We start from the raw sequence: 12,842 nt of genomic DNA, 5'->3' as shown, positions 1-12,842 counted from the left end.
TTCTTTCATGATCTGATTCAGCCTCCTTTGTTGCTCAACCTTAGGCTTGCTACCTTCCTCTAGCAGAATTTTATGCATGCAGTAAGAATGGATGATTCCCTTGATATCTGCAATAGTCCATCCAATTGCCAATTTGAACTCTCTCAGAATTCTCAAGAGCTTTTCCTCATCACTACCTGAAAGGTCAGATGCAATAATAACAGGTAGATGCATCACCCAAAAAAGCATACCTTAAGTGTTCAGGCAAAGGTTTAAGCTCGAGAGTAGGAGCTTCCTCAATATATGGCTTGAGGTGCTTTGGAGACCTTTTCAGCTCCTCCAATCCAAGAGATTGAAAGGGCATATCCAGCCTTCATTTTCAAGGAGAGGCATTTAAATACTGCAACTGTTCATCACCTTCGTCATCTTCACTACCTGAATCCCCCAACAAGGCTTTTTCTAAGGCATTAGACCTTAGCATTTGATCAAGTTCTGAAGTAACCACATACTTAACCAATTTCACCTTTAAGCACTCCTCATTATCAGTAGGGAATTTTATGGCATTGAATATATTAAAAGTCACATCCTGATCCAGTACTCGCATAGTGAGCTCACCCCTCTGCACATCATTCAAGGTTCGGCCAGTAGCCAAGAATGGTCTTCCCAAGATTATGGAAATCTTCTTATTCTCCTCGAAATCAAGAATGACAAAGTCAACAGGAAAGATGAGTTTGTCCACCTTGACCAAAACATCCTCCACAATGCCTCGTGGATATGTAATAAAATGATCGTCCAACTGCAAGGACATATAAGTAGGCTTTGGATCAGGTAAATCCAACTTTTTGAAGACAGACAAAGGAATCAGATTGATGTTAGCTCCCAAATCACATAAACACTTGTCGAATGACAAGTTTCCGATGGTGCAAGGAATAGTGAAGCTTCCAGGATCTTTAAGCTTCGGAGGTAACTTCTGTTGCAGCACAACACTGCATTCCTCCGTAAGAGCAACAATCTCTAAGTCATCGAGCTTCACTTTCCGAGAAAGAATACCTTTCATAAACTTCGCATAGTTAGGCATTTGTTCAAGAGCTTCAGCGAAAGGTATGTTGATATGAAGTTTCTTTAACACCTCCAGAAACGTAGCAAACTGCTTATCCAATTTTTGCTTCTGCAGTCTCTTAGGAAAAGGAGGTGGAGGATAGACATGTTTCTCCCCTGTATTACCCTCAGGAGGAGTGTGTTCCATAATTTTCTTCCTTTTTTCCACTTCTGCTTCCTTCTGCACTTCTTCTTCAGCCACATCTTCAAATTCTGGAACTTGAGCTTTTTCTTGGCTTGCAACCTTCCCAGACCTCAATGTAATTGCCTTAACCTACTCCTTTGCTTCCTTCTTTCCTGGAACTTCTGTGTCACTAGGGAGTGTACCAGGTTGTCGTTTCAGCAAGGCATTGGCAATTTGCCCAATATGATTCTCCAAGGTCTTAATAGAAACCGCTTGGCTCTTACACATGAGCTTCAACTCCTCCAATTCAGATTTTTTATTAGATTGTTACAGTTGGAGTTGTTGTCTTGGTACATATTGTGGTTGTTGAAAACCAGGAGGGTTATATTGCTTTGATGCATATTGCTGATAAGGCTGTTGCACCGCATTTTAATTCTTGCTCCAGATGAAGTTAGGATGATTGCGGTTGTTAGGATGATAGGTGGCTGGAACTGGTATCTGTGACCTCTGAAAGTTGCTCACGAATTGATCTGATTCACTAGAAATAGCATACTACTCCGTCTCATGCGCTCCAGCACAAAGCTCACAGACACTAGTGATCTGATTAACTCCTTAATTTGCCAACGAATCCACCTTCATCGTCAAAGCCTTAAGCTGAGCAGCTATAACAGTAGCTGCATCTGCCTCCAGAATACCTGTTACCTTGCCTTGAGTTAGTCTCTGAATAGGGTTCTAGTATACATTAGCAGCCATCAGTTCAATCAAATCATAAGCTTCATCATAGCTCTTAGCCCATAGGGCTCCACCTGATGATGCATCAAGCATGGGTCTAGAAGTCGCACCCAAACCATTATAAAAGCAGTTTATAATCATCTAGTCAGGCATCCCATAATGAGGACACTTCCTAAGCATCTCCTTGTAGCGATCCCAAGCCTCACATAAAGATTCTCCATATTGCTGCGTAAATTGAGTAAGAGCATTCCTGATAGCAGCTGTCTTCGCTATAGGGAAGAATTTAGTTAGAAACTTTTGAGCAAGATCTTTCCATTTGGTGATAGAACCTGGTGGTAGAGAATGCAACCAACACTTAGCTTTATCCCTCAAAGAGAATGGGAAAAGCCATAGCTTTATAGCATCTTCAGAAACATTATTGAATTTGAAAGTGTCGCAGATCTCCATGAAATCTCTAATATGCATATTGGGATCTTCCGTCGGAGAACCCCAAACTGGACTGAGTTCTGCACCATCTGAATCGTGCTAGCCTTCATTTCAAAATTGTTAGTCGCGATGGCTGGTCTGACAATGCTAGACTGAATATCATTGATCTTGGGTTGAGAGTAATCCATCAAAGCCTTCGGATTTGCTTTTGGTTCTCCTATTTCTATAAGAGCTTCTTCTTCAACTTTCTCCTCTTATACACAAACTCCTTCTTCTACTAAAACTTCTTCCTCCACTTTATCCAGTGTTCTCTTTCGAGATCGAGAAAGCGTTAGCATAAACGCTCTCTAGAGTACCTGAAAAAATAACAAGTAAACAAGTAAATAAAATATCCGAGTCAGTGAACTTTAACGACCACTGATGTCAAGCACATAAACTAAAAATTAATACCGAGTCCCCGACAGTGGCGCCAAAAACTTGTTAGGACAAAAACACGCGCTAATATTCACAAAAGTATACACATTCGCAAGTAATATAGAATTTTTTCTAGTTCGTTCCCACAGAGACTGGTTTAGGTTAATTTCAATTAATGTACTTATGCAACGATGGTATGGTTATTATTCAATGCTAAGACGAATAACAAGTTGAGATAGTTTATAAATAAGATATTAACTAATATGCAATTAACTAAGAGAATTGAGGTCGATTTACTATATGAGACAAACATGGGATTCTAACTTCATTACTACTTCATTCAAAGTCATTGTTCTTATCCTTAGCATACAATGGTGATAACAACTAATCAGACAACACGAAACTAGTAAACGCCAACTTTCGTTGTACGAATACCCTACTACCAGACATCCACAAAAGAGATAGAAGCTGAATAGACACCAAATATGTTGAGACCCTATATGTCTATAGAATTTGACAACACAAAGGTTTAATGTGCAAGTTATCTATCGTGATTACAAAGGGCAAGTAAGTTGGTTAAAATTACCTACGAATCATACATAACAAATACATGAACTTATGCTAGCATGGCAAGTTCTAAACCTCTAAATTCACTTTTGCTTTAATAGAGATTAATATGCTATCTTATAAGTTCACGACGCTCATAAGACGAATATGCACAACCAATTCTAGGTAATCATACAATCACCACACACCAAGGTATCGAAACAAATTAACTATTGAAATCCATAAGTAAATCCGTTAGAACCCCACAATAACGATTAGTTCATAACCGAACTAATCATCACCGCGGGTTCCGATAAAAGAATGGTATAATAAACTAGGTATTTATAAACTGAATAAATAATCAAAGTACGTAATCAAGAGTAATAGGTTCAACAAATATGAAAACTAGCATCCAAGATTATAACTTAAACAAAGAATCACAGGAATAAACTAGATCCTCTTCACCTTCGTTGTATTTGTGCTCCTAGGTCTTCTCGCCGTCTTCTCCTTAGTCTCCGTTATGAAAAACGTATTTAAAGAATCAGTATATAGCAGCCCAATCAGAATAAAAGTCCAGGAAATCAATCTTCTACTTGAATCAGGATTCCAGGAATTTGACCTAGCGTGGTCGCGCGCTATCCCAGCACGGGCGCGCTGTACTTCTGCCAACCGGCGCGGGCGCGCGCTAACACAGCGCGGGCGCGCTGACCTTCTGCCTAAATTTCTGACTTCTATTTTATTAGCTGGTTTTTGATGGTGATCAATATGCAATCATCTGAGGCACCTTCCTAACACCAATTTAGTACCAAAACAATGTTAAATCTCATCCTTCCTTTATCTATGCCCTGAAATGCAGAACACTACAAAAACGTATCAAAAACACAAACAATTCGAGTACAAAACACCAATTCAAGCTTTTATGAAGCATTCTAAGTGGACATAAATGCCACTTAACATCCCATAATTTTATAAAAATAAAAATAGATTTTTGTGGGGTTTTGAGTACCTATTGGGGCCCAGAAAAATTATTTTCACAAAATGAGACATTTTCTAAATTAATTGGATGTTCAGAAAATCAATATGGTATACGCTATATGATGCAAAATAAGGCGAGTTGCTCTATACAAAATAAAAACTATTAAAACGAAACTTGGATAGTATAACTTTTAATATAAATGCATTTAACACGTAATAAAATACCTGAAAAATACCCTGAACCACACAGAACACATATAACACATAACAGATAATATTTTATGATCAACACTTATTTATGATATAATAAAACACATAATAATCATTTATTATGATATTAACAGTCATTACATCCTTCCCCCTTAAACGGATTCTGCGCTCAAAATCACGCTAAGAGAATAACTGGGGATACTTTTTTTAATATTTCACTCTTAAGCTCCCAGGTTGAGTCATCAACCATAGGATTTTTTACCACAAATCTCCTACCAACGGTATTGACTTATTTCTTAATACTCTTTCCTGCCATTCTAGAATTCTTACCGGTTGTTCGACATAAGATACCAGCTTGAATCTCTATCGGCATGTACGCTCGTACTCTATTACATGCCTCGAATCTGGATTATATATCTTAAGCATTGACACATGAAACACAATATGAATATGCCGTATATGTGGCGGTAAGACTAAATCATATGCAACTTCCCTACTCGTTTCAGTATTTCAAACAGTCCAACATAACGCGGTTTAAGTTTGCCTTTCTTGCCAAATCTGGTCAATCCATTCTATGGTGATATCTTTAACCATACGGGTTCTCCCATATTATATTCCATATCCTTCCTGGCCTGGTCTGCATATTTCCGTTGACGATTCTGTGCTACTTCTAGTCGCTTTTGAAGAAGTTCCACTTTCTCCTTAGTTTGCTGGATCAATTCTAGACCTAGAATCTTTCGTTCACCAACTTCATCCAACATACTGGAGATCTACATTTTCTCCCATATAGAGCTTCATAGGGTGGCATTCCAATGCTTGCATGATAGCTATTGTTGTAAGAGAATTCCACTAACGGTAAGTGCTCATCCCAACTGCCTTCAAAGTCCAACGCACATACACATAACATGTCTTCAATTATTTGGATTGTTATTTTGCTTTGCCCTTCCGTCTGCAGATGGTTTGCGGTACTCATATTTAACTTGGTACCCAAGCATTCTTGAAACTATCTCCGGAGTGTCGAATTGAAATGAGGATCTTGATCGAAAATGATTGGTACATGAAATTCATGTCGCTTCACGATTTCCTTGAGATATAAATACACTAACTTATCAAGCAAAAATCTTTCGTTGATTGGAAAAAAATGTGCTGACTTCGTTAGTCTGTCGATAATAACCCAAATTGTATCGTGATTTGTCCTGGTTCTTGGAAGTCCTACCACGAAATCCATCGCAAGATGTTCCCATTTTCATTCCGAAATATATAGTGGTTGCAACAATCTACTAGGACACTGACGTTCTGCTTTGAATTGTTGGCATGTATAACATTCACTTACCCACTCCGCCATCTCCTTCTTCATTTCTGGCCACCAAAAGTTTTCCTTCAGATCATGGTACATTTTTATGCTTCCTGGGTGAATAGAGTATCTTGAACTGAGAGCGTCTTGTAAGATTTCTTCTTTTAATTTTGATATATTAGGTACCAAAATTATCGAAGAAAGTCATTGGATTCCCTTGTCATCCTTATGACTTAAAATCTATTCTCCAGTTAAGCTTTCACTTTCCTAACTCATTATCTCTTCCTAACATCTTCGAATCTTTTCTAACAATTCTGGTTGAAATGTCATTGCATAAATCATTTCAGTGGACTCTTCTAGAATACGACTTCAATTTCCAATTTCTCAAATTCCCTGATTAGTTCTTCTGAGGAGGTTAACACGTTTAATCTTTCTTTCCTGCTCAATGCATCAGCTATAACATTTTCTTTTCCCGGGTAATAGTTGATTGACACATCATAATCCTTGATTAGCTCTAACCATCATCGTTGTCTCATTTCGAGCTCCTTTTGAGTGAAGATATACTTCAAGCTTTTGCGATCGGTATAAATTTCACATTTTTCACCGTATAGATAATGTCTCCAAAGTTTCAACGTGAACACAATTGCAGCTAATTCCCAGTTATGAGTCAGATACTTTTATTCGTGAGGCTTCAATTGCCTGGAAGCATATGCAATCATATTACCATGTTGCATCAGTACACATCCCAGTCCTCTGTAAGAAGCATCGCTGTAGATAACAAAGTTTCCTTGATCGTCTGGTAAAACCAATACAGGTGCAGTTACCAATCGATTCTTCAATTCCTAAAAGCTTTCCTCGCATTTTTCATTCCATATAAACTTTTTGTTCTTTTGAGTCAACTTTGTTAATGGAGTAGCTATCTTCGCAAAATCTTTAACGAATCTTTGATAATGACCATCTAATCCCAAACTTCTGACTTCCATAGGCGTCTTTGGTCCTTCCAAATTAAAAATAGCTTCAATCTTTGCAGGATCAACCTTAGTTCTTTCAATACTAATTACATGGCCTAGAAATTATACTTCTCCTAGCCAAAATTCACATTTAGAAAATTTTGTGTAAAGTCGTTCCTTCCTCAAGATTTCCAAAGCAATCCTCAAATGCTCTGCATGTTGTGCTTCAATCTTCAAATAGATCAAGATGTCATCGATAAACACAATCATAAACTTATTTATGTATTTCTTAAAAACTTTGTTCATTAGATCCATGAATTTCGCTGGTGCATTAGTCAACCCGAACGCCATCACTAAGAACTCATAGTGACCATACCTTGTATATAATGCTACTTTAGGAATATCCTCAGCCTTAATCTTCAGTTGATGATAACCTGATCTTAAGTTAATCTTTGAGAACCATGCTGCTCCCTTCCGTTGATCAAATAAATCATCGATCCTTGACAAAGATAAGTCCATAGGAGGCAGTAAACTCGTTTTCTCTAGGATTGCAAGCAAAAGCTTAGCCTACGTCTTTTTTGAACCTAGAAAATGGATTCTGTATTCTGCAGATCTACATCTCTTTCAATCTCTTCCACTAGTACGTCAGACTCAAGAAACATTACACGTAGTGAGGAAACCAATGTCGAAAACCTCCAAAAAGCAATAAAGCGTTGGGACATTCCAAAAATCCCAAAAAGCCAATTTTATGATACAAAATGGTATAGTTCAAGTTCTTCCATCAGAACTGAAGAAGGGACATATACCTATCAAAATTGTTCGAAACAATATACCTTCTCACCAAAAATTCCCTAGAAAAACTAGCAAAATCATACAATTACATCCATATAGGTCTAGTCCAAGTCGGAATTAAGCCTTTAACCAAAGAAGGATTAGATACCTCAATATTAGCATGACACTCTAAGTTAAAACTCAAAACTATAAAATGTTAGAAGGATCTATTCCGGTTGCTTTAATCTTTCGAATTCATTACAAAGCAATAATGTGTTGAGAACCACGGACTTAGGGTGTTACTACATTTTACGATAAAGATTACGAAAAGAAGATTACCTTGTTAATGGTTGATTCCACGCTCTTCTATTATATTCCCAAATTCCCTTGAGCGAAGTGTGGCCTCCGTCTTCTCAAGTTATCCTCTCTTCTTGCTCCTTGGTGGCTACAATATGTTTTCACACAATTCCAAGCAAGAAGAGAATAAGAATATATATAGGCTACAATAGGGACCATGGATAATTAGGTTGGGCCTTCTAATTACATCTTGAGCCTAGCCCAATGTAATTAAATATTAATTCAATCCACTAAAGAATTAATATTTGCACTACCTTTCCTAATACTGTAATTTAATTAATTCGGTTCCAATATTATTTGCTTATTAAATTCCCCATATTTAAAATATCATATGTCCATTAATTAAATAAATTACTGATAATTTATTTAATTAATATCTTTTATCCTTGATCATCCACTCAACCTTTATTTAATTATGCCAGAATAAATTCCACCTGCAGGGTTTCACATAATTAAATCTTTTTGAGCTTTCAAGGGGACATCATTAACCCGAATATTATCAGGACATGGATTCCTTCAATAAATAATATCCACCATGTATATAATTCCATCACCCAAAATATAATGATATAATTCAAAAGAATTATTTCATATATAAATCAAAGCATGTAAATAATATACACGTGTCAATTACTATTTCCGGATTAAGAACCTAAGCATTAATAATAACATAGAATCTTAGTTCTCCTTCTTAATCAGTATTAAGGGAACAATTCTAAATTTGATCATGTTCAATATACACAAAGTATACTAGTATTATTTATTAGTCAATATAAACTAATCTAAATAATACTACAACCATACCAGTGGATTGTCCAACACCACCTGTGCTGTGAACCTTATTATATTATATAACCGTATTTAACAATCTAATATTCTGTATCCCATTTGATACTAGATTGTTCACAATATATAATATTAGACAACATGTAAACATTCAAATGATTCTCAAATAAACTGGCCAGAAATAATGTACATACTTCAAATAAATATTTTCAGTATACACTAACAATCTCCCACTTATACTCAAAATATTCTATGTGTACATCAGTGTTTATTTAATCCACTATTACATAAAAATCTATGTGTCCATCCATCTGACTCCTATCGCTTCCACATGCTTGTCAAAAACCTTGGTTGGAAAGCTCTTTGTGAAAGGATCTGCTCGGTTGTCTTCTGATGATATGTGAGCCACAACTATATCCCCTCGCTTTACGATTCCTCGTATGAGATGATACTTACGTTCAATATGTTTAGCTGCTTTGTGGTCTTGCGGTTCCTTTGAATTTGCCACAGCACCAGTGTTATCACAATACACCGTCAAGCTCCTAGGCAAATTAGGTACCACATCTAAGTCCAAAAGGAAGTTCCTGAACCATACAGCCTCCTTGGCAGCCTCAGAGGCCGCCACGTACTCGACCTCCATGGTGGAGTCTGTAATGCATTTCTGCTTTACACTCCTCCATATAACGGCTCCACCTCCCAAAGTAAAAACATATCCCGAGGTTGATTTCCTCTTATCCCTATCTGATTGGAAATCTGAATCAGTATATCCCAAAGGAAATAGATCTGAGGCCTTGTAAATTAACATATACTCCTTAGTCCTTCTCAGGTACTTGAGTATAGTTTTTACTGCACTCCAATGTTCCTGACCTGGGTTCGACTGATATCTACTAACCATGCCTACAGCAAAGCAGATGTCAGGCCTCGTACATAACATAGCATACATTAAGCTTCCACATGCTGAAGCATAAGGAATTGCTTTCATGCTCTCTATATCTTTAGGTGTCGAAGGACACTGCTTCTTAGATAGAGCAACTCCATGCTTAAAAGGTAGAAAACCTTTCTTGGAGTTCTGCATGTTAAAAAGAGCTAATACTTCATCAATGTAGGGCTCTTGAGATAAAGCCAACATCCTTTTCTTGCGATCCCTTATAACTTTGATCCCAAGGATGTATGCCGCTTCACCTAAGTCCTTCATGTCAAATTGTTTGAACAACCATGTCTTTACTGATGACAACATCTCAACATTGTTTCCAATGAGTAAAATATCATCTACATATAGTACTAGAAAAACCACTGCATTACCTTCACTTCTCTTATACATGCACGATTCGCTTGGACTTTGATCAAATCCATATGACTGGACTGCCTGATCAAAATGAATATTCCAGTCTCTAGAAGCTTGTTTAAGTCCATAAATAGACCTCTTAAGCTTACATACCAGATGCTCTTGGCCTTCCTTAATGAATCCTTTTGGTTGCTGCATATAGATGGTTTCTTCAAGACTTCCATTAAGAAAAGCTGTCTTGACATCCATTTGCCAAATCTCATAATCGAGATGAGCTGTTATAGATAAAAGAATACGGATTGACTTAAGCATGACTACCGGTGAAAAGGTTTCCTCATAATCGATACCTTCTTTCTGAGTATACCCTTTCGCAACAAGTCTTGCTTTCCAGGCTTTCACCTTTTTATCTAATCCCCTCTTTTTCTTGTAGATCCACTTACATCCAATAGGTTTTATACCTTTGGGTGGTTCCACGAGCTCCCGGACCTGATTAGAATACATTGATTCTATCTCAGATTCCATCGCCTTTTGCCAAAGATCTGCATCTTTGTCTTGTGCTGCCTCTTTGTATGTACGGGGATCATCATCATGTTCACCAGAGACCAAGTCTGAAGACTCACCCAAAAACATGAATCTATCAGGCTGTTGAACAACCCTCCCACTACGACGAGGCGTTGGTACGGTATTAGTGACAGGTTGTACATTATGTTGTGGTTGTTCTACTTGTACTACAGCTTCATGGGTATTATTTGTCCCTCCCACTAGTTTCTCTAAAATGACACTACTCATGGGTTTGTGATTCATTATATATTCCTCCTCTAAGAATCTTGCATTGGTGCTAACAATGACATCCCGATTCTTCGGACTATAAAATAAATATCCTTTCGTTCCCATGGGGTAGACTACAAACAACCTTACTTCTGTACGAGATTCTAACTTAGTCGCGTTCTTGTTCAGCACATGTGCTGGACAACCCCATATTCGAATATGTCTTAGACTCGGTTTATCCCCGGTCCACAATTCTAAGGGGGTTTTAGGAACCGACTTAGAAGGTACTAAGTTCAGAAGATAAGCTGTTGTCTCTAAGGCATGTCCCCAAAATGACTTGGGTAAATCCGAATAACTCATCATCGATCTAACACTCTCTAAAAGAGTCTGGTTCCTTCTCTCTGCTACACCGTTCTGCTGGGGTGTGCCTGGTGCAGTTAACTGGGATTCTATCCCATTTTCTGATAAATATTCCCTAAATTCTCCAAGCAAGTATTCGCCATCACGATCTGATCGTAGTGACTTGATACTTTTATTAAGTCGCTTCTCCATTTTAGCTTTGTACTCTTTGAACTTATCAAAGCACTCAGACTTACGGTGCAACAAATAAACGTACCCATATCTAGAATAATCATCAATGAAAGTGACGAAATATTCATAACCACCTCTTGCTTGGATATTCATGGGTCCACATAAATCAGAGTGAACCAATTCTAACAGTTGTTTGGCTCTATTCCCTTTTGCCTTGAAAGGCCTATTAGTCATTTTACCTTCCAAGCAGGATTCACAAACTGGAAATGGCTCCACTGCCAATGAGCTTAAAGGCCCGTCTACTACCAGTCTTTGAATCCTCCTCAAGTTAATATGACATAATCTCAAGTGCCAAAGATATGTTTGGTTCAAACTAGAAGGTTCTTTTCTTTTAGTAGAGTTAGAAGATGTGTTGTTCAATTCCCTAAATTGCAGTTGCAGTGCAGGTTGACTAGGATTAATTATATACAAATTGTCTTGTAATGTACCAGAATATATAATTCGTTTATTCATCATAATAGAAAGATTACGATCCAAACAAACATTATAACCATCCAAAGCAAGTTTAGAAACTGAAATTAAATTCCTTCTAAAAGAAGGTACATAAAGACAATTGTTCAAAACCAAAATCCTATCAGAACCAAAAGATAAATGAATAACTCCTACTGCAACTACTGCTACTTTCGTAGCATCTCCCATGAACACGTATAACTCACCATCTCTAAGCATTCTGGATAGTTGGAACCCCTGCATAGAATTACAAATATGATCAGTGGCTCCTGTATCTACACACCAAGTGCTTGTAGATATAGCCGCTATAAATGTTTCTGTAACTAGAGAAAGAGACATACCAGTATTGTTTGTCTTCTTAGGAAGAGGACAATCCTGTTTCCAGTGACCTGACTGTTTGCATCTGAAGCACTTTCCCTTAGGCTTTTTCACACCACCCTGAACTCCCACTGCCTTCACAGCTTTCTGTGTCTGAGCCTTTTTCTTCTTCTTAATACCTTTCGGCTTAGAGGAAGAACCTTTCTCAGCCACATTCACTTGAACACTCTGCCGAAATAATCCTTCAGCTGCCTGAAGTTCTATCAGCAGTTCTGCGAGACTATACTGCCTCTTGTTCATGTTGTAATTCAAGCGGAACTGCTCAAAACTCTTGGACAAGCTCATAAGGATAATGTCAATCTGGGTTTCCCCGTCAAGTTCAGCACCAAGGATCTCTATCTCATTCAGATGCGACATCATCTTGAGAACATGATCCCTTACAGGTGTGCCTTCAGCCATCTGAGTGTTCATTAAAGCCTTCATGGCTACTTGCCTAGCAGCCCTATTCTGATCTCCAAAAAGTTCCTTGAGATTAAAGAGCATATCTGAAGCAGTGGCCATAGACTGATGCTGATGCTGCAAAACACCCGACATTGCTGCCAGAATGTAACATCGCGACATCTCATCAGCCTTAATCCACCGTTTATAATACTCTTTCTCATCTTCAAGAGCATCAGCAGCAGGCTGTTCAGGCTTGGGTTCATAAGTGCAAAACTTGTACTCCTCAGCAGTCAACACAATGTCCAAATTTCGTTTCCATTCAATATA

The 12,842-nt window shown here is 37.8% G+C and overlaps 1 non-coding gene across 1 annotated transcript; it reads left to right on the top strand.

Annotated features, from left to right (window-relative positions):
- The first annotated feature begins 2,084 nt into the window (after nucleotides 1-2,084).
- On the top strand, nucleotides 2,085-2,191 carry LOC141699503 (small nucleolar RNA R71). Its single transcript, XR_012565962.1, has one exon. It is a non-coding gene; the product is annotated as a small nucleolar RNA R71 (small nucleolar RNA).
- The last annotated feature ends 10,651 nt before the right edge of the window (nucleotides 2,192-12,842 follow it).

This window comes from Apium graveolens, chromosome 11 (genome assembly GCF_009905375.1).
Source record: "Apium graveolens cultivar Ventura chromosome 11, ASM990537v1, whole genome shotgun sequence".
Classification (NCBI taxonomy): Eukaryota; Viridiplantae; Streptophyta; class Magnoliopsida; order Apiales; family Apiaceae; genus Apium; species Apium graveolens.
The sequence above is the reverse complement of the archived record's forward strand: the minus strand, read 5'-3'. Positions and strand labels throughout refer to the sequence as shown.